This window comes from Callithrix jacchus, chromosome 19 (genome assembly GCF_049354715.1).
Source record: "Callithrix jacchus isolate 240 chromosome 19, calJac240_pri, whole genome shotgun sequence".
Lineage (NCBI taxonomy): Eukaryota > Metazoa > Chordata > Mammalia > Primates > Cebidae > Callithrix > Callithrix jacchus.
The window spans coordinates 29,659,453-29,680,529 of NC_133520.1; the positions used below are offsets into that span (position 1 = coordinate 29,659,453).

The 21,077-nt window shown below is 53.2% G+C and overlaps 1 protein-coding gene across 4 annotated transcripts in view; it reads right to left on the reverse strand.

Annotated features, from left to right (window-relative positions):
• The window catches only part of SYT2 (synaptotagmin 2), a 117,032-nt gene that overhangs the window by 32,707 nt on the left and 63,248 nt on the right, over positions 1–21,077 (reverse strand). For 2 of the 4 annotated variants that reach the window (XM_035281045.3, XM_035281043.3), the window contains exon 1: positions 13,801–13,978. The exons of the other annotated variants lie outside the window; for them this stretch is intronic. The gene's annotated coding sequence lies outside the window, so the exon portion shown is untranslated. Of the gene's footprint in view, positions 1–13,800; positions 13,979–21,077 lie in introns of those variants that run through there. 4 annotated transcript variants of the gene reach the window in all.

A 21,077-nucleotide genomic window follows, 5' to 3' on the forward strand; every position in this document is an offset into this window, starting at 1 on the left:
GACCAGGTTAAGCCAACACCCTTTGTTTTACTTCCTGGGATGATTCAAGCCTCCCTTAATAAATGGTCCTCCTTCTACCCATGCCTTTAGCTCCAACCCAGACAGCCTTCTTGAGGCCCAACTCTGGGCCAAGTCCTCTCCTCTGAGCCATGCACTAGCCCTGGCTGCTTTCCTGCCCCTGTGCCCAGATACTACCAAGCCTTTCCCCCACCCCCAGTCCGCCTTCCCCGATACTCAGGCCTCTCTCAGCAGCCATGGCCTCTCCAACTGGCTGCTGAGTCTCCACTTTGGTTACTCAAGTTTTCAAGTTCTCATCTGTGGATATCTGATCGCATCTTCCTCTCAAAAGTCAGCAGAGTCTAGCTGTTCTTCCTGTCACTGCCACTCCCACTCTAGAGATGACAACACTGAGATGTGAAGGGGAAAGGTTGCCCAGACTCCCCAAGGATGTCCCAGTCGAAATCCACCCCTAGCATGGCAGCTCATGCCTGTAATCCGGACACTTTGGGAGGTCGAGGCCAGCCTGCGCAGCACAGTGAAACCCTGTCTTTACAAAAAATTTGAAAATTAGCCAGGCATGGTGGCGTGTGCCTGTAGTTCCAGGTACTCAGGAGGCTGAGGTGGGAGAATCACTGGGGCCCAGGAGTTTGACACTAGGTGAGGGCCATCCCCAGCAGGCAGCTGGACGGGCAGGTGTGTGTTGCTCAGAAGTGTCTCCAGAAGTCACTAGCACAAAAGAATAATTCCCCGGGGAGAGTGTGGGCATAAGAAGAAAGCCAGAGATGGGCTTCTAGTAGTATCAGTATTTGGAGGATTTGTAGAGAAAGAGGAAAGGCAGGGAAACTGAGGCACGACCAGGGATGGGAGGAAAGCTCTGAAGAACAGAAAATGACCCCACGGCAATAGAGCAGCCACACGTGAGGGGCAGGCAGGGGCTCGGAGGGAACAGGGATCTTTCTGAGAAATTCCTCTGGTGACTATGAGGTGCATATGCCCCTAAGTCCTGCACTTCACTGCATCTAAACCATAACTCAATCAAAAAGAAAACTGAATGTGAAGAGCAGAAAGCGCTGTGAGCTGACCCAGGGCAGTGCTGCAGGCCTGGCTCCCACATACTCTGGCTTGATGGGGTGCTAGAGGACACCCCGGGGAGAGGAAACGGACACCCTAATACAGCAAAGTGTATCGCATCACCCACCAGCCTTCCCACGATCGCAGGTGCATCTGCTGAGAGCCACAGGCAAAGGCACCAAGAACCAGGGTGCCACTGAGGAAAGGCTTCCTGGAAGAGCAGCACGGAGCCAAGGTTTAGGAGATGCAGTTTGCTTAGAAGACGGTGGCCAGTTCCAGGAAGAGACATCCGCCTGGGTGGGTGTCCGACAACCACAAACCACAATGGGCCCCTCACAGCCACCACCCTGGAAAGTGCAGAGATGACAGCTGACTTGGGAAGGTGATGACACGGCCAAACATGCCCCTGGCTCCAGAGATGCCATCATGTGGGACCCTCTCCACAGAGCCTGACCCAGGACAGGAGAGCCTCCCTGGGCCAGGACACCAAGGCCCCTGGGCTTTCCCTCGCCAGAGTGGAGGCATTGCTCCACACCCCCAGGCCCCAGCAAACATTTGTGAATGGGCCCTGGCCCTGCTTAGCAGTGAAATACACAGGGCTCTGGCCTCCCTGCTCTGGGCCAGTGGAGAGGGGGGAATGGAGGTTGGCAGAGGACTGTCCCCTTCATATGACCACTGGTGACAAACACTGTGCCCTGCAGAGCACGGCCCAGGATGAAGCACCTCCAGCCACACACACACACACAGCATTCGGCAGCTGCAGCGCCCAGCCCCGCATCATTTCTGAAGGTCCACGCACAGCACAGACCACAGCTGAGAACACTGACAGCCAGAGAGAGGAAGGGACTTGTCCAAAGTGATAGGGTAAGGAACCTGCCTCCCAATCCAGTGCTCTTCCAAGCTAGCAAGATCCTGAGCTTAATGAGCTGCCTGCCTACCAAAGCCGGCATGGGTGAGCATCTGTGGCTCTGTGGAACCGCAGGGAGTTTCAGTCACCCTGCAGATGATCCCTGGTTAGAAGTGGAATTCCTAGGATGGCTCCTATCAGACCCTGACTCCCTGGAGCTGGCAACAGAGAGCCAGCATATAACCGTCCCCATAGACAGAGCTAGCCTGCATCAGTGTTTGATTTTCTGCTGCAGGTTCGCTTCACACTTTTTTCTAGCAGCTTCTCAGCTCTTTGCAGTGGCACCTCACCCCAACAAAGTCCCCTGAGAGGAAGGAATCACATCACATCTTTGTGGGTCAGCGGTGCCTCTGCCCTGCCCATGACACATGCATGCTTCCTCATGAAGAGGGAATTGTGGTTCCTCCTTTGCAGCAGTGAGGGCTAGAGGAAGAAAATGAATGAACCCACTGGCCTCCAACCCAAGACCAGCCGGTCTCCTCTCTTCATGTAGGAAAATAGATTTAGGCTCAAAATGAAGGAGGATTTTTGCACAGTCAGCACCACCCCATTGATGGGGTGGTGGTCCCAGGAGGTAATGAGTGCTCCATCGTTGGGAGCATTCAATCTGAGATTAGCCCACTATTGGGAGGGATGTTACAGACAGGACTCAGATAAGGGGACACAGCCTTGGCCTAGATAAAATCTGAGGTCCTTCTTCCAACCCAGAGAGTGTCTAAATCTGACATCTCCATCCCAGCCCTTGCTGCCGACTGGCCTCATTCACCAGGCCCTGCTGGTTTGCCAGGCAGTTTGTCCTCAAGGAGAAGTAGTTGCCAATTAAATTAGTGGAGAGCACAGGAGTTCCCTTTATGACATCACCACTCTGCAGGAAGGGGCTGAGGTGGGGTAGGAGGGGAGAAACAAGACAGAAGGCAGCACCAGAGAAGGGGCCAGCTCCCGAGGGCCTGGAATTTGCAGTGTTGTCACCGCTAGGTAATTTGTGGGGCACACCGCAGTGGGGGTCTCAGGAAGCCCAGTCTGGGCCCAGCAGGGAAACAGCCTAGCTCCGGCCTCCTGACTGGGGTGGGGCACTGTCAAGGGTAAAAGCAGCCCAACCTAGCTCTCTGAGGTTCGTTGGAGGAAAAGGTGAATGTTGAAGACGTGTCATAGCAGGCAGCTCATTAAACCCACGAAGCTTAAAAATAGTGAAACATGCAGGCACTGGGGGAGTGGAGCTGGGAATGCGACTCCAGCTCATCACACTAGAGGCAAGAGCAAACCCAAGAGAAACTGACTCTATAACCAGTGGAAGGCAGGCTACTGGGCCATCACCAGATCTCCAGGAAAGCTTGGAGCACAGGCCTGCTGGAAATGTCAGACCCTGTTCTGTGGGTGCGAAGACTAAGTCCAGAAGAGGGCGTTCCCAGGCTCAGCTGTTCTCCACACAGTGTAAGAGATAAGACAGAGACATGGCCCTGCCCTGGAGGAGTCCAGAGTCCACCTGCCCAGAGACGCTCCACCCAATTTCCCTGGGTCTGGGCCCCCCTTAAAAGCCCTTGATGCCATCTTTCCTTTCAGTCAAGTGACCCAGGCTTTGGGACCAGACTGCCTTTGCTCAAATCCTTCCACTGTTACCTACTGGCTTGGTGACCTTGGAGAAATTATTTCCCTGTCCTGGACATGCTTCCTCTTCCATAGAAACACAACAAATTCCCACCACAGAGGGGTAAATGCACTCTCCTATATGTTACTCACTTGGCACGGGACCTGAGATGCAGGAGGAGCTCTGACTGGTGGCATCCAGGAAGTAAGGAAGATGGACTAGAGGGAGGGCCCAGGAAAAGTCTTCGGGATGTGGCTGTGCAGGTGGAAGATGCAGATGCACCTCACTTGGTGCTGCCAGGTTGGGTTTGCAGAACGCAATGAATGCTCTTGCTAAAAAAGGATGGGGAAAATTGAACTGGGGAATCATTCAATTGACCTAGGGGAAGCCACTCGCTCAAATACTGACCCCTATGTAAGTCAACTGACACACGCTGGGCACCCAGTGGCTGCTCAGCACTTTCCCATAAGTGATCCCAAACCAGGAGCTAGGCCAAGCCTCTGAAGGCGGCTGGATAGTTCATTGGAATGAGGGCTGCAGTGACTCCAGAGGGAGCAGGACTCCAGAGAAGCAGGACTCAAGATAAGGGGAGCCAGGGAAGAGTGAGGATGTATAGGTGAGGTGGCTGTTTTCTGGCTTAGAGAACGGAAGGTCCCCAGCCCACACCAAGGGAGGGAGGCTTAGCGGGGTTCTCCCCTCTCCCCATCTTCATCTCACTCAGCCCCCTACCTGGCCTTCTAACACACTAAGTGGGAGAAGTGTCACTGAGCACAGCAGTGACCTGAAGCCCTGGGCACCCATTCCAGCTTAGGTCCCTGGGGGCTCCAGTTGCTGAGGAAGAACACAGTACTTATACAGGAAGGGTGAGCTGGAAGGAAGCTTACACAGAACTCACACAGGAAGGGTGAGCTGGAAGGAAACTTAAACAGAACTCACACAGGAAGGGTGAGCTGATAGGAAACCTGGGGTCAATTGTTCCAGCCTCTAATTGAATGGCAGGGAAACCAAGAGACAGAGAAAGAAAATTATTTCTTTCAAGCCAGTGAGAGCCAGAGCTAGAATCCAGGGCTCTTTGCATGATACTATACCTCCCATCTAGCTCTGTCTGTTATGAAATGCCATGTTGACGCTTTATGTATTGGGGAAATTTAACTGAGGCTCAAAGGGACACAAATTCCCTAAAGCCACATGGTGAGTCAGACAGCGAAATGCAGGGTGTCTGGCCCTTTTCCAGCATCCATCAGACATTTCTTGAGCACCTACTACACTCAGGCTGGGAGCACTTTCAGACATTCTCCCACTTCAACTTCACATGTGGGAGGAAGGTGGCGGAAGAGCAAAGGGTCAGATGCCAGCGTCCAAATCCTGGCTCTCTTAGCTGAGTATCCTTGGACAAGTCCCTTGATGTCCCTCAAATGATGCCTCCATTTCTTCACTTTCCCAGACAGGGATCCATAATGGTACCTACTTCGTATTGTGATAATTAAAGGAGATTATCCACATAAAATACTTAGAACAGAGCCCAATAATATAAATATACCATTTAGAAATAAGTATACCATTTGACAATCCTTCCAACCCTAGGCATACACCCAAGAGAAATGAAAATACACATCCTCATGAAAACCCTTACACAAGTGTTTAGAGCAGCATTATTCAGAGTAGCTGACAGGTGGAATGAATCAGCCAAATATCCATCAGCTGATGAATGCAGAAACAAAGTGCAGTATATCCACACAATGGAATGTTATTTGGTAATAAAAAGAAACAACGTACCGGCACACGCTTCAACATGGCTAAACCTTGAAAGCATTAGGTGAGTGAAGGAAGTCACAGAAGACTAGGTATTGTATAATTCCATCTAAATAAAATATCCAGAAGGTCCAATTTCATAGAGTCAGAAAGTAGATTATTCGTTGGTTAAGCCTGGGAGGAATGGAAGAATCGAGGGTGACTGTTAGTATGTATGGAGTTCCTTTGTGGGGTGGAGGAATGGAAGAATCGAGGGTGACTGCTAGTATGTATGGAGTTCCTTTGTGGGGTGGAGGAATGGAAGAATCGAGGGTGACTGTTAGTATGTATGGAGTTCCTTTGTGGGGTGGAGGCGTGCACTTAAATGGGTGAACTGTGTAGTATGAATTATATCTCAATACAGCTGTTTTTAAAAAGTAAATATATATTTATAAACTTCCGTAAGTAAGACAGTAAGTCACATCCATTCCAAGTTAATGATAAGGCTGAGAGAGAGTCAGCGGCTTGCCCAAAGTCCCACGGTGAGTGGGTTGTGGACCTGATTTTGGACTTTGTTTTGTCGAATTCCTGAAGCTCCTAAAACTTGCTCCATGGAGACCAGGTCTTTCCTTATGTATCTTGGGGAAAGCCTCCATTCCCTGTCCCAGTGAAGTCACTCAGGAAGTTCTTCCTGTGTCAAATCCAAACCCATCCAGCTTAGAATGGATGATGTTCGGGGGGATCTGAGGTTAGGAGCGGGGTCACAGGAGGCAGGCACCTGATGGGACGCCTACATTTCTAGCCAATGCTGGATGCCTTCTTTAGGGAAGCCTGGGGGAAGGGGCAGAGGAAATATAGGGGACTTTAAGCCATGAGCTCATGGTTGATTTTGGGGATGACCTTAGCCAAGAAACCTCGTCTTTGGGGATCTTGGTAAAATGATATTCAGGAAGAGGCTCTGAGGACAGCTCCAGAAGCACGCATTTCTAAGGCCCTGAGTATCTCTAAAATCAAGTGGCCTTCCCTCTCCATACTTACAACTCACCCCAGATGACCAGGCGGGAAGTCTATAGGGCAAAGGGTGTCATTTGGTTGCTGGCTTGGGAATACACAGCCTGGTCACCTCTGTGGTTCTTGGGAGAGGATATTGGGGCCAATCCATGAGGCCCTAATCTAGCCATCAGTAGAATACTGTGAGCAGGTCAGGTTGGCTCTGCCTCCCACCCAGGGAGGAGGAGGCCACAAGGGCACTAACAACCAGGGTCCTTGTCTTACCTGGCAGGAAAGATACTGAATGGGACACTGACTCAATGTCCTGCTTCTGTTCAGCCCCCGTTCCTGCCTCCCTGCACCGTGAATAGTCTGGCTGCGGGTGGTGGGGGAAGGAGCTCCCACTTCTGACACCCCAGAGAAGGCATCACCTTAGTCTGTCTGGAGATCATGGCCAGGGTGTCCCAGCTCAAAGGAAAGGTTCTCCTGCCCCTTCTCTGCTTGTATAACTAAAGACAGCATTCAGAAACACTCCTTCTCCCTTCCTAAGGAGCATTCAGAGATACAAAACCACCATCCTTTTTCCAGGGGAAATAAGAACAGAAAATGAGAAGGGCTGGATTCAGCCTGGAGCCACCCAGAGTCCAGTGGCCTCACTGGGAGAGCAAACACGCCGGGTACTCTGCCAGGAAGCCAGCATGTGCTCCAGAGAAGGGACAGGAAGAGGCCAGCCTGCGCATCCGCTAGGTCACTGGCTTTTTCAGACCATCAGCCACCTTATTTGATCCCGGGACATCATGGGGGAAATGAGGAAGACAGGCATCCCTCTCCACATTTTCTAATGGGGACGACTGAGGTCCAAGAGATAGAGAGAAATCATTTGCATGGGGCCATGTGCATTAACTTAATAGTGCGTTCACCAGATTTTAGATCCTTCTCATCAAAGCCAGGCATATCCTTGACTTGCCCACTCCCAGTTCTGCTGCTACGTTTATCTACAAAATGTCCCTGTTCAGTTTTCAGAAACACCATAACAACACTCTTTATAGCACTTTATAGTGAAATCTTTATAGCACCATGTGTCAGCTACTGCCTATTCTTAGAACTATATGTAAACAGTCATACCTCAAATCCTCATGCCAACCCAATGGCAAGCTATTTCGTTTCCATTTTACAGATGAGGAAACTGAGGTAACAAGTGTTTGAATAACTTAGCCAAAGTTCCAGATAAAAAACTAGAGGAGCTGGGATTTGAATACCCAGCCCCAGCATCTGAGGTTTAACCACGGCACATCAGTGCCAAGCATACGAGTACCAGGTTCCGCATAGCCCAAGTCTCACTAAAACATGAACTAGGGCCCGGGCATGGTGGTTCACACCTATAATCCCAGCACTTTTTGGAGGCTGAGGTAAGAGGATCGCTTGAGCCCAGGGGTTTGAGCCCAGCCTGGGCAACGTGGTGAAACCCCATCTCTGCCAAAAAAAAAAAAGAAAAACATCCCAAAACAAAAGTTTTCCGGGCGTGGTGGTTGGTGCACACCTGTAGTCCTGGCTTTGCAGGATGCTGAGGTGGGAGGATCACCTGAGCCTGGGGAGGCTGAGGCTGCAGTGAGCTGTGATCACACCATTGCACTCCAGCCTGGGTGACAGAGTGAGACCCTGTCCCCCCAAAAAAACAGAAAACCAAAACCAAAAACCATGGACTAGGGTCCCACAAGTCAGCTCAGGACAAAGTACGAATGCAGCAAGACCACGTAAGTCTGGGAGCTGGGCTGTGCTCTCTCCCAGGTGCCATGTGCTGGGGTCGGGGACAGGGGACAGGCTGCAATCTGTCTCTGAGCAGCCGGCTGCCCTCAAGTCTCGGCCCAGCCGAGCAGTGGGGAGCAGGTTGAAGACAGGCTTGGAGCTGGCAGGCGAGGCCTGCCCCACTGTGAGCAGCAGCTTTGAGAGACTCTCCTGCCGGCTGCTCATCGGTGCTGCAGTATCTCTCCTGGCTGCAGGGCTGGCTGGGCTGAGGCCAGGCCGGGGGCTCTCCTTCCCCCTTTCACCCTCTGCCCTCCGTCAGTCACTCTGCCAAGCCTCCCCAAGCCCGGGGCCAAACTATGGGCTTAGGAAGCCCCTCTGGCTTTCTGGTCTCCAAAGACTGCCAGCCCTGATCATCAATTTGGTGGCTGTGGGACCAGGTTTAGTCTCGGGTGGTAGCACTGACCTCCAGGAATGTCACTGTGGTCCCTTCAGAAGCAGGTAACAAACCTGGCTCATCCCCAAGACAGTAAGAGAGTCCAGGAGATCAACTCACATGGCTGCCCACCTATGATGGTGGACATCAGAGGGTGATTCCCCTGGTAGGAAGTCCTTCCTTGTACCTTACCCGAACCCTTCCTGCTGCAGTATAGCCCATTACCTTCTACCAGAAACCCTTCTGCTCCCAAATGCACCCTTTGTTAAATTGCTAAGATGGGATTCTATGAGCAACACAGCAATCACAAAAGCCACTGAAGGGGCCGGCAGCTGCTACAGGGTTCAAGAATTCCACTGCAGTTGGGGAAAGGCTGTGGGCTTTGCTCCTCCTCCCCCCCAGCCCTCCCCAAAATCGGGACATGGAGAAAAGGGGAGCAGGATGCAGAGAAGAAGAATGAAGATAACAAAACAAAGGCAGGAAAAAAAATATTCACAGCCTCTCCTGACCTGCTAAGGTCTTTTCCATATCTTTCCCTAGGCCCAGTTAAGGAAGAGAGCATTTCTCGCAGCTGCTGCAGCTTCTGCCTGAGACCTGCTCAATGGGCCATCTGCTCCAAGGCCTTTCTGCAAAAGCTTCAAAAGTTCCATTTCTCCAGGGAGCTGAAAGCTGGGGAGGTGTCAGCTCCAAACAATAAGGGAAATTTATTAGGGATCAGGGCTTCCGGGAGGATGGTGCCTGCGAATGGGGCCGGATGAACTCCGAAATACAAAGGGTTATTTAATGCGGAAAATCCAAAGGCTCCTTTAGAAGTCAAGTGCTCACACCCAGGCCCTACACACTGCAGCCTTTCCTTTCAGAATCACTCCCCACCACCTTACCCTGTAAGCCCCTAGGCCGCCCCATCCCAAGTCAGACTTATTCCTTGTCCTTTGCCACTGTGCAAATATTGACTTTCTTTCACTCAGCCTTGTCAATGGAAGTGAGACCGATGGGGCTGGCTATTGTCTCCCTCCTCTCTCCTCTCAGAGGGCAAAGCAGACTGTCAGCCTCTATAGCTCTGAGCAGGGGTCAACTGAGACAAGCGGAGACAGAAAAGCGTGGTTTCGGAAGTAATACTTCTGTCTTTCTGTCCTCCCTCCCTTCCCCAAGCCCATCTGGGTTTATTTTTTTCACATTTGGCTATCCTCTGCCCTGTCTGGCTCAAGAGCAGCAGTGTGGCTCAAGGCCTAACAGAGAGCTCAGGCCCGGGAATTCAAATGTCTGAGACCAGGTCACCTTAAACTAGTTCTTTAATTTTCTTGGGCTTCCGTGTTCTGTTCTACAAAATGGGAAGATTGGACGCCATGATCTCAGTATCTAGATCAGGAAGTTCCTTCCTATCTGGACCCACGTCCTTTCTGTTGCAGTCAAGGCATTTTACCTTGTGCTCTGATTTTAGAAAAGATGGAAAATAACTGCTTCTGCTTAACAGGGAGGAAGGAAAGAGCATTGCACTGAGGGTACAAGGGCCAGCAAGCTCCACTGTGGGTGCCAATGTGCTGTGTGGTCCTGGGCAAGGAGCTCCCCCTCTCTAAGCCTCAGTTTCCCCATGATCAAAACCAGAGGATTGGATGAGATGATCCCACAGCCCCTTTCAGTGCCTGGTCCTGCCATGCCACTCATCTGCACATCCCTGTGGATGGTGAAGTGCCCCACTCCGTCAGCCTTTTCTCTAAGGCTGCATCTCACAGCCTTTCCTCATGACTAACCTTGAATGGAGGGATGCCACGCCGCTGGCTCGTGGTCCCTCATCATCGGGAGCCTTTTGTTAGCACACTGCTCTCAGACTTAAGCTTGCTCGGCCTTTGGCCTCTGTGGCTGAGCTCTTCCTTTCTCCAGGCCCCAGGACGGAGACCAGAGCATTCAAACTCCTGGAGCCTGTGGCCAGTGCATAGCAGGAGGCCACAGGAGACACTGGGGCATTTGGGGGGAGTGTGTGCATGGTGACAACTGCAGGACTGTGACCTGTATCCCTGCTCCTCCTCTAACTTGAACCCTCTCTGTGAAAACATAGAACCTCAAACACCCATTCCTTGTACACTGGTTAATATCACAGTAGGGACTTCCTACTCCAGGTAAGTAATATTCCCATTTCACAGATGAGATCATTGAGGCTCAGAGGTGGATAATTTGCCTAAATCCACATGGATATTAAGGAGCGAGCCAAGATGGGAACCTAGACATAGCGGGTCTGGGCTAAACCTCAGTACTGGCCCTGGGGTCCTGGAAGTCCCCCTCCAGGTTGAGCCCATCCCTTTGCCACTCCCTCCACCTGGCTGTAGACATCTGCAAAGGCTTTGCTCTTAACCATCAGCACTCTTACTGAGAAGGGGAGATCATCATGTCTCCCCAAGCTGACTTACAGGACTGGAATTAGGGGGCAGGGAACACCCAAAGTCTGAATGACTCCAACAAACCTCCCACCCCTCTCCACTCCACTCCACCCCGCCTCGGCAAAGGCAGGCCATGGATCAATAGAACCAAAAGGACTTTGGGTCATCTAAACCAAGCTTTCACCTCACATACGAGAAAACTGAGGTCCACAGTGGAGTACGCCTTGCCTAAGGTCACATAGCAAGTCTGGGGTAAACCTCAGTCCTGGCCCTGGGGTCCTGGGAGTTCCCTCCAGGTTGAGCCCGTCCCTTTGCCACTCCTTCCACCAGGCTGTAGGCATGCCTTCAGCCACTTGCTCCAGGGACAACCGGCCTTACCCCTCTCTGGTTCTCAGTTGGTCCATTCCTAGAAGGTTCGGGGAATGGAGTAAAAGGCCCCTTTTGTCATAATCGCAGAGGTGCGGCAGAGAGTGGGGAAGGAAGAACCAAAGGAAACAGGTGTGAGATTATGGGAAAGTCCAGCAGTCTCTGTTTCTCATGAAGTTTCTGCTGCAGAATGGTCCTAACCGTTACAGAGAGAGACGCAGAGAGAGCGCTGATGTTACCATTCTGTAGGGAAGCTTTGAAGGTGGTAGGGGAAGATCACACTGCAAGCCCACAGTCTTTCCGTGCTCCCCGTGGCCACTGCTCACAGCTGCCCTACCACCTGCTTGCTACACGGCAAGTATTATTATTAACAATAACTACCACTCATCGAGGATTTAACTTGGCACTGGACCAAGTATTTACATATGCTTCCTGTTTAATCCCCATAAAAACCCTAAAATACCACCACTCTTCTCATTTTGTTTTGACTACTGAGTAACTGAAGCTCAAAGATGTAATTTGCTCAAGGTCACACAGCTAATAACAGGAGAGCCAGGGTCTCCTGGGGACTCCCTGAGCAGTGTGCTGGCCTTTGAAATTCACCCACAGTATTTTCTCTCAAGTTGTCTCGACTCTGGTGACAGAAGTGGGAGGACAATGCTTTGGGAATTTCTGGAGACCACCTGCTCCTGTCATCCAGCCAAGCCCACTTCCTGCTACTCAGACACCAGCCCAGAACTGCAGCCACAGAACTGTGGGGTTGCAAGGGCCTGAGTAGTTATCTAGTTCTACCTTCTCAATGCACAGGGGAGGAAAGCAAGAAAGGGCCTTGCCCAAGGTCACATAAGGTCGCACAAATTGGAAGCAGAGCCTGTAAATTAAACTCAGCTCTCATGTCTCAAACCAGGACTCATTCACAACACCCTAATGCCCAGTCAGTAAGAAGCTATTGTTTCATCTTAACTGAAGACAGAAGCAGAGTTCATCCCAAAAAGGAGTTAGAGTAGACTTTGCTGTGGCAAGGACTATCCCATCACACAATGGGGTGCTCTAGGCCATTGTAGTGGAGATCTTCCTAAAACGAGAGGACTCCTTCAGATCTTCCTTATCTGAGGTGGATACAGCCCTGTCTGGAGGTAGAGAGCAGACTGCATGACCTTGTGAGGTCTGTGACATCACCCTTTAACCAATGGTCATCTATCTGTCACCAAGAACCGTTCCCCAGGAAAGAATCTGCCCTCTGCAAAGAGGGTGTGTAATGCTGAAAAGCAAGCCTTTTTCCCCATCAGCTGGATTCTGACAGTGGGGAGAGATGACCAGTGAACCACTTAGGGTGCGTAGGGGAGCTACCATCTTCCCAGAGGCTAGGTCATTCTACCCAGCTGCACCCCACCTCCATCCTTTCAATGGGTGGCACCTGCAGGGTGTTGGGACTGGGAGAAACCTCAGATACCTTGAATTCCAAACCCCGTGAAGATACTGAGGCCCAGAGCAGGTCAGTGAGTTGCCCAAGGTCATGGGACAGGTCAGAAAGGAAGCTTTGACTCTCCCTGGGGCACTGGATTCACAGCTCCGCCTAGCCACCCCCTGCCCCGGAAGTGAGCGCTTAACTCACTTAAGAGAGGCCAGTGACCAAAGGCGGCAATTCCCAGGCAGGCTGGGGCAGGCTTGCCCGTGAGCTTGTTCCCCCGCGAACCCTCCCCCACCTTGTCCCCATTCCAGTTTTGGGCACCACGTGCCTCCATCACCCTGAGATTCAGAGAGGTGCAGCGGCTTGTCCAAGGTTACACAGCAAACTGAGTTGGGCGCTGGTTCCCACTGCCCAGCTGCCTCCTCCCATCGCCCACCTGGGTATCTGCAAGCTTGCCAGGATCCCCAGGAGCCTGCTTTCTCCAATGTACAGAGCCGCAGTGTGTTAAAGTGTGTGAAAGTTCCCGGGAGAGGAAGGGGTGGAAAATGCAGCCGCACATCCCAACCCTGGACGGCTGCGGCAAGGCGGAGGGGGGGGCACAGAAAGGCAGCCAGCCCCGCACACCGCCGGTGCCCCCAGCACACCCCACTCTGTGCCAGGGGCTCCCCAGCGTCACGCGCGCGTGGTCTTCCAGCTCCTCAACGAAGCGGGCGCAGCGGGGTCCCACGCACCCCGCACCCACTTCTCCCTGCACGCCCACTTCATGCACCTCCCCGCCCTTCCCACAGCTTCTCTGCAGCAAGCGCCTTCGCTTCCCAGCAGGTCCCCAGTCCCAATGCGGAGGCACCGCGGCTTCTCTCGCCTTCTCTCCGCTCGGACCCGGGATCTCTGCGGGGAGAAACAGGTCGGGGCGAGGGGATCCCGAGATAATTCAGGTCACCTCCCCTGAGAATAGCCTGGTAATTCCGACGCCCGTGGATTTCCGGATTACAGTCCCCACCGCGGGCACAGTTCTACACTTAGTTCACCCCGCGGTGAGCGCCAAGCCCCAAAAGTCCGAGTGTCCCTGTTTGGCGACCCCGGGTCCGCCCGCGCCCTAGGGGTGGCAACTGTCGGTGGAGGTACCGCTTCACTTGGGACTACGGGTTGCCCTCGTGGGGCGCCCCTCCTGGGGTTCCCTCTTACCCTGGGATGTTCCCGGACGGTTCTGCCAGAGCTGGTGGTGAGAGCGGGGCGGGGCGGGAACAGCCGGGGTCCGAAGTCCAGGTCCCGCTTCCCACTTCCCCACTGGCCCGGCCGCTGCGGCTCTCCTCCAGCCCGCTCCCGCACACGCTCGCTCTCGGCTCTCTCTCTCTCTCTCTCTGCAGTAGTAACAACCTGATCCTGCTTCCCCCGCCCGCCAATTGAGATGCTCCTCACATCTGCCTGCACAGAGCTCGTGCGGCCCCTCCGAGGGCGATCCCCGCAAACCTCGAAGCAGGGCCCCCGCCCCAGGCAATCCCTGCGACCAACAGACCGTCTCGCACGCCCACGCCTCCCTTCTCCCGTTCCCCCTTCTCCCGTCCGGACAGCCAACGGGTGGGAAACGGGGACCCGGGAAGCGGCGGCGGCGTGTGCAGGAGGGGCTGCGCTGGGGGGAAGTGGGGTTTAAACTGGCGCGTCCTGCAGAAGTTTGGGGAGGGCGGGCCGGCTTCCCACCCCAGGGCCTCACAGGCTCCCCGACTCAGCGGAGGAGTCCCCGCCCAGCTCCGTGCACTCCTGCGACACTCACCACCCCACCCACCAGCCAGCCCCTCGGGTGCGGGGATTGGCTGGGGAAGGGGGCGGCTGGGGCGGTGGGGAGGAGACCCCCTGGCTGTAGGGAACAGCGTGCAAGTGGCGGGCGGGGGTGGGAGGGAAACGATTTGCTTTAGGAGATACGGATGAAGGTTTTCCTGAGTGGAGGGAGAGAAGGGAAGGAGAAGAGAGATGGAACAAAAGGAAGATGCTGCAGGGGAAGGGGAGCTGGGGAGTTCCCCCGAGGGCTCCGGGCAGGCCACGGTCCCCAACCTCAGTTAGTCCCGGAGGGTGAGGTCAGGGGTCCTGCATGGGCTCTTCACAGGCCACCTGGAGAGGGAGAAACGGGGGATGGAGGAGTACGGGATGGGGGGAGAGGAGGGAGCGTCAGCTGCCACAGGACCCTCTGCCTGCTCCCAGATAGGAGTCCAGCAGAAGGGCTCTGCCATGGCCAGCACCGCCTACCTCTGCAGCTCTGCTTTCTCTCATTTGGGAAATGCGAGGCTGACACCTGCCTTGAGCACCAGGAGGACCAGGAGGGGCAGGGAAGACGGACAGCTTGGGCACCTGTGCCTCAACCTCACCCTTGGTCCTCACCCTCAAGCCCCAACCCCATCTGATAAGACCTTGGGGGTCCCCAGGTGGAAATTTCTGCCGCTGCTCAGCCATTAACCACCCCTGACCTTCCCAGCTCCACCCCATCCCATCCCTCTTCCCTCAGCCTCTTCTTCACCCTCAATGCAGCTGCTTTCTATTTGCTTTCGCTCTGCACACCCACAGCCAGGACTCGAGTTTGGTGTTTGACCCAGGAAGTGACATTCCTCACCCCCCACCTCACACACACAAAAATCCCGTGTGCATGTGTGTTGCGGGGTGGGCAGTCATTCGGGGCTTTCCAGGGCTTCTCATCCCCAGAGTCTGGGGAACTGGGAAATTCCCAATACCCGCAGCGAATCCCCCCCATCCTCCCTCCTCCAGGCGTGCCCTGTCCCAGGACCTAGACCTCACTCCCGAAGCGGAAGCAGGGGGTCTGCAGTGCTGCAGCACCGGCTGCTCCTGGCTGGATGGAGCCTCTCTTCAGAAAGCAGCAGCTCGCTTGTCACAGACCCTGGACTGCAGAAAAGGCTGATTCGGGAATTTCCAGGCTGCTGGTCCTGTGGGGGAGTGTGCGCCTGCATACCTGGGTGTTGGGAAGGGTGTGTGCGTGTGTTCACGTGTGGGCTGGGGGAGAGGACCCATGCCTGAGACCCTCTAGTCAGGCCTGCTGACCCTTTACTGTTCTTCAGATGGAAAAGGGGACCTGGGTAAAGGACTCAAGGTCAGATGCTTAGCAGGAGGGCACCAGGACTTCCCCTGACACTGCTACACTCCTGTAACCTGCCCCCACCACGCCACCCCCACTGAGGGGACCTGTCACCTGAGATGGGTGTTCGGGCTGAAGAGCAATACCCGCTGCTCCTCTTGGGTTTCTCCCTGGGGAGAGAAGTGCTTCTTTTTTGCAATCTCCCCCAACGCTTCTTTTGCTAGGAGGAGGGAGGACGGGGCTGAAATTTCATTCAGCAGGCTGGATTCAGGTTCGACTTTGGGATTTCCTGATGCTAAGGGTCTGGGGCAGCATCCTGTGTGACAGGGAAAGCTTTTGCCTTCATGATTAGAACATGGTGCTGCTTAGATGAAAAGGGATGGATGAAATGACCCCCACGGTTCCTTCTGAGAAAATGGACCAAGAGACGCCTGAGTCTTACACAAAGCTGCCTCCAGCAAAATAAAGTCTAATTACAGAAAATAAAGCACTTCTGTAAGGTTACGTCTGCTCCTTCTGAAAATACCCTGTTTAACGTCTACGCTGCCTCCAGTGTGCCCTCTCCCCTTGGGCAGAAGTGGAATTCTGATGGAGTGTGGAAGGATCGGGTGACATTTGCACAGGCAGTGGCTGGGCTAAAATGAGGGAGGGATGGGAACACGGTGAGTCCCGGAGGAAACACAGCTGTGCTTCACTCAGAGCCCCTCAGGCCACAGAGGACTCTTCCCCTGATAGGGATGACGACAGCCTGACAGTCTTAATTTCACTTGAATTCTTATCAACTTTCCCGGGAGGCAGCAGGGCCAGGAAGGGATAATTCTTCACTCCATTGAAGCCCAGGGAGCCCCCAAAGGGTGGATGACTCATCTAAGGTCCTGAGGTGGGTTAGGGCATGGAGCTGGGTCTTGGGAGCCTGTGTGGGCTGGGTGCATATCTCGAGCTCCGCCCTCCTCCCCAGGTGCTCCTTAGGTCCTGACTGTCCATCCTCCCCTGTCCTCTCCTTGCAGGCTTCCTGCACCAGTATCTCTAGATGTGGCCCTTACCAACCCTCCAGCTTGACCTGGCACTGCCCACTCCCAGGGTCCAGAAGGGCTGTGCTCCTTCCTGCTGCAGAGCCTTTGCACATGCTGTCCTCCATGCCCCACTGCACCATGCCAGCCTCCTCCATCCTGCCAGTCCCAGTGTCCTGACCTCTCCTGTGTGTCCCATGCATCTCCTCTGCAGCCCTCATCACCCTCATCCTTCCTTGTTCTAGTCTACCCCCACCCAGCACTATACTGTAAGCTCCAGGAGGGCAAGTACCCCTGCTCATCTAGCCTACTGGCCCAGAGTAGGCATTCAGTAAACACCTCAAATCCTGCGTCCTCAAATCCTCGTGCTGCCTCTGTATGTTGTGTGACTACAGGCAAATTTCATAACTTCTCTAAGCCTCAACTTTCTTACCTGTGACATGGGGATTTTATACAGACTTTTCATAAGGATTAACAGGATCATGTATGTATAGAGACCAGCTCAGCACCATTCTTGGCATAGCAGTGTTAGCCCTGCTGAAGGAATAAAGGTGTTTGACCCAGGAAGTGACATTCCTCACCCCCCACCTCACACACACAAAAATCCCGTGTGCATGTGTGTTGCGGGGTGGGCAGTCATTCGGGGCTTTCCAGGGCTTCTCATCCCCAGAGTCTGGGGAACTGGGAAATTCCCAATACCCGCAGCGAATCCCCCCCATCCTCCCTCCAGGCGTGCCCTGTCCCAGGACCTAGACCTCACTCCCGAAGCGGAAGCAGGGGGTCTGCAGTGCTGCAGCACCCGCTGCTCCTGGCTGGATGGAGCCTCTCTTCAGAAAGCAGCAGCTTGCTTGTCATAGACCCTGGACTGCAGAAAAGGCTGATTCGGGAATTTCCAGGCTGCTGGTCCTGTGGGGGAGTGTGCATAAAGGAATAGGGCTGAAGGAATAAAGGAAGGAGCCTATTACTCCACCCTCAGCCTTCTCCCCGGAGTTCTAACTATCCCTCCTCTCCCCGACCCCAACTCTCTCTCCTCCGCAGCCCCACCTCACTTAGTGGCTCCTGAAAGCCTCACGTCTCCCTCTAGGCTTCCTGGACAAGGTGGACAGCAGCTGCAGCCAGCTCCTCCCCAACCAGACTTCACCTCTCCAGTCTGCATCCCAAGCATGGGACTCTGCACTGTCCCTGGGTTGGCCTCAGGTGTCAGCACAAACGAACCCCAGGCCTGGAGCTTTGGGGATAGGCGTTGGCAGAGCCACGGTGGCCAGGGTAGGGTTGGGGAGACTTTAGCCTCCTTCCCAATCTCTATCAGCATCCTCCCAAAGTCACCTCAAAATAAGTCCACAGACTAAAATCAAGGCCCCTTACCTCCCTTCCAGTGAGATGGCAATTCTTAAGTCCCTCCTCTACAGAAACACTGGAGCTGCTCTGGAACTCTAGGCTCTAAGCCAGCCCAGCAGGATCAGGCTCCTGTTGCCCATATGTTTCCAGGTCCCGTAGAGGGAAGGGTCATGTCAGGAAGAGGTGCCTCAAAGAGAACTTTGCAGTCTCCTGGGCTGGCTTTCTGTGGCTGTTCAGGTGTCCTCCTTTCTGAGTGATCTAGGCCTTAGTGAAGGCTGCTGCTTGGGAGTCTGACAACCCCTTCCCTGGAGCAATACTCCATGAGCACCCCCTACAGCTAGAACCTAGGCTGCCTGCCTGGGCAGTGTGAAGGCAGCCTTACTAGAAACCCCACCCCTGCCCCCAGACCCATATCACCCAGGGAGGGACTGTTCTCATTCTCTCTTGGAAAGGAGTAAGGGAGGAAGAGGGGAAGGGAGAGAAGAGGATGCTTGAGAAGCTGATGTAGTTCTTCACCTTGACTGAGTTCCCTCCCCACTTCAGACCTGTCCAAACAAAATAATGGCTCTCAGTTATTCCCTTCCAGAAACACAGCAACTAGATTTCTGTAAAGAGTCCCTAAATCCTGCAGTCACTACCATGACCATCACTAGTGCTCAGAGAGACCCTCTCCCTGACCCTCCTCCCCATCTCCAAATCACTGAGCTATCTGAGCAGCAGCTCTTAGTGCTTGTATAGAGCCATAAGACATAGAATCATTGGATCTCACAGTAATTCTTAGCATTAGCATGGACCCCATGATGATTAACATATAGTCTGAAGCCAGACTGCTGGGAGCAAAATCCTGGTTCTGCCACTTAGCAGCTGTGTGACCTTGGCTAAGGCACTTAGCACTCTTCGGCTCATCCATAAAATGGAACAGAAAGTTTTACCTCATACGATCATTGTGAATATCGCATGAGTTAATACACTTAAAAAACTTAGAGCAATGCCTGGACATAATAAGGGCACAGTAAATGTTAGCTGTTCTGTTTGTTTGCTTCTTTGTTTTGAGACAGGCTCACTCTGTTGCCCAGGCTGGAGTGCAATGGCCCAATCTCAGCTCACTGGAACCTCCGCCTTCCGGGTTCAAGCAATTCTCTTGCCTCGGCCTTCCAAATAGCTGGGACTACAGGCATGCATCATCATGACTGGATAATTTTTGAATTTTTTAGTAGAGATGAGGTTTCATCATGTTGGCCAGGCTGGTCTTAAACTCCTGACCTCAAGTGATCCACACACCCTGGACTTTCAAAGTACTGGATTACAGGTGTGAGCTATAGCCGTTGTTTTTATATTATCTCTGCTTTGCAGATGAGGAAACCGAAAAAATACCTACTGGTTTTTTAGGGCCTGCTATGTACCAGACATTTTATATATGTCACAGGGGGCAAGGCATCCAGGATGGGCTGCAGCTGAGACTGAGATGCACCCCTCAAAGCACAGGCATCTGCCGGCATCTTCCAGAGTATGGATTTGCATCCACTGGGTTACCTGGGGGCCAAAGAGGAGTTCCCTGGGGAAAAAACTTGAACTGTGTTCACAGCCAGGCTCCAGACAGAGAGAGAGGTTTTGGGCAGTGGTTAAGTAGGGGTTATGGTCAAAAAGAAAGAATTAAGCTGACAAAACAAGCAAGACTGCACAACAGGACTTGAGGTCAGACAGAGAGACCCTCCCGCTTGGGCAGAGTGGCTGGCTCTTGACCTTGTCTGACCCAGCGGTCCTGGGAAGAGAAGTGGCTGTGTGTAAATGAAAGAGCTGTCTTGAGAGCAAGCTCACTAAATCTAACACTTCAAGGCCCAAGCAACCTGCTGTGAGACTCTGCCCCTCCAATGATCATGTCACCCAGGGAGGGACTGTTCTCATTCTCTCTTTGAAAGAAGCTGCTGAGCAGCTAAGGCTGCGGAAGACTGAAAGCCTTGACAGACAGGTACATCAGCAGGAGGAGCAGGGCCCAAGCGTCAGAGGCCACGCAGCAATTTCGGACAGTGGTGCTGCCGGAGGAACTAGAGACATTGAAACCTGCATCAAGTGGAGCCTAGACCATGTGAGGGTGTGTATACGAGCTTTAGGGGTCTCCCAGATCATATGCTGGGATGAAGCAGATCTGGGGGAGACAAGATTTCCCGCAAGAGCAAGTAGGTTCTTGGAGTTAATGAGATTCAAGTGTTGAGATGATGGTACTGATGAGGCTGATGGCAACGGTGATAGGAAGTATGCGTTCATGCTTACCATGTGCCGGGTACTATTTTAAGGGTTTCACATGAATTTATTTACTTCATACTTACAATGACTCTAGGAGAGAGGATTATTCTTCTTTCTATTTTCGAGACGGGAAAACTGAGGTAAAGAGAGGTAAAATAACTTGTCCAAGGTCACACAGCTAGAAACAGGAAGATGTAGGATGTGAACCTGAGCATCGTCACCTGAGGCTGCACTCCAAACCCGTGCCATATGCCTTGCCAATTGACGCAGATGCCCTCCTTCCTTCCTTGGTCATAAACTGAACAGCGTGGTAGACACTTGGATCCTACCTCATCCCTGTAATTACTTTATGAAATTGGTGTTTGTTCCCATTTCACAGCTGGGAAAACAGACTACCAGAACGCAAATGCCTTGCCCAAGTCTGCATAGCTGGGAAGTGCCAGAGCCAGTATGCAAGCGCTGGTCTTTGGGGTGCTAAAACCCATCCACCTTCTGGGAAGTGATGTGACCTGCCCAAGACCACAGAACTACCTCAGTCTCCCAGCCTGCTGTGAATCCAGCTCCAGTCTTCCCTGCACAAAAGCACAGATCTTCTCCATTCCCTCCATAAGGGCTTTTCCCGGACATGCGAAGCGATTCCAAGTTCTCTCTAGACTCGAGCCAGACATGTAAGCCCTCCAAGAACAGATGTTCGGCAGAGGGCCCCAGAAGAGGAAAAGGGAGTTGGGGTTGGGCTCAGAGGATCTTCCTAGAGGATCCAAGAAGCCAAAATAATCACCTCCCCTATCTGC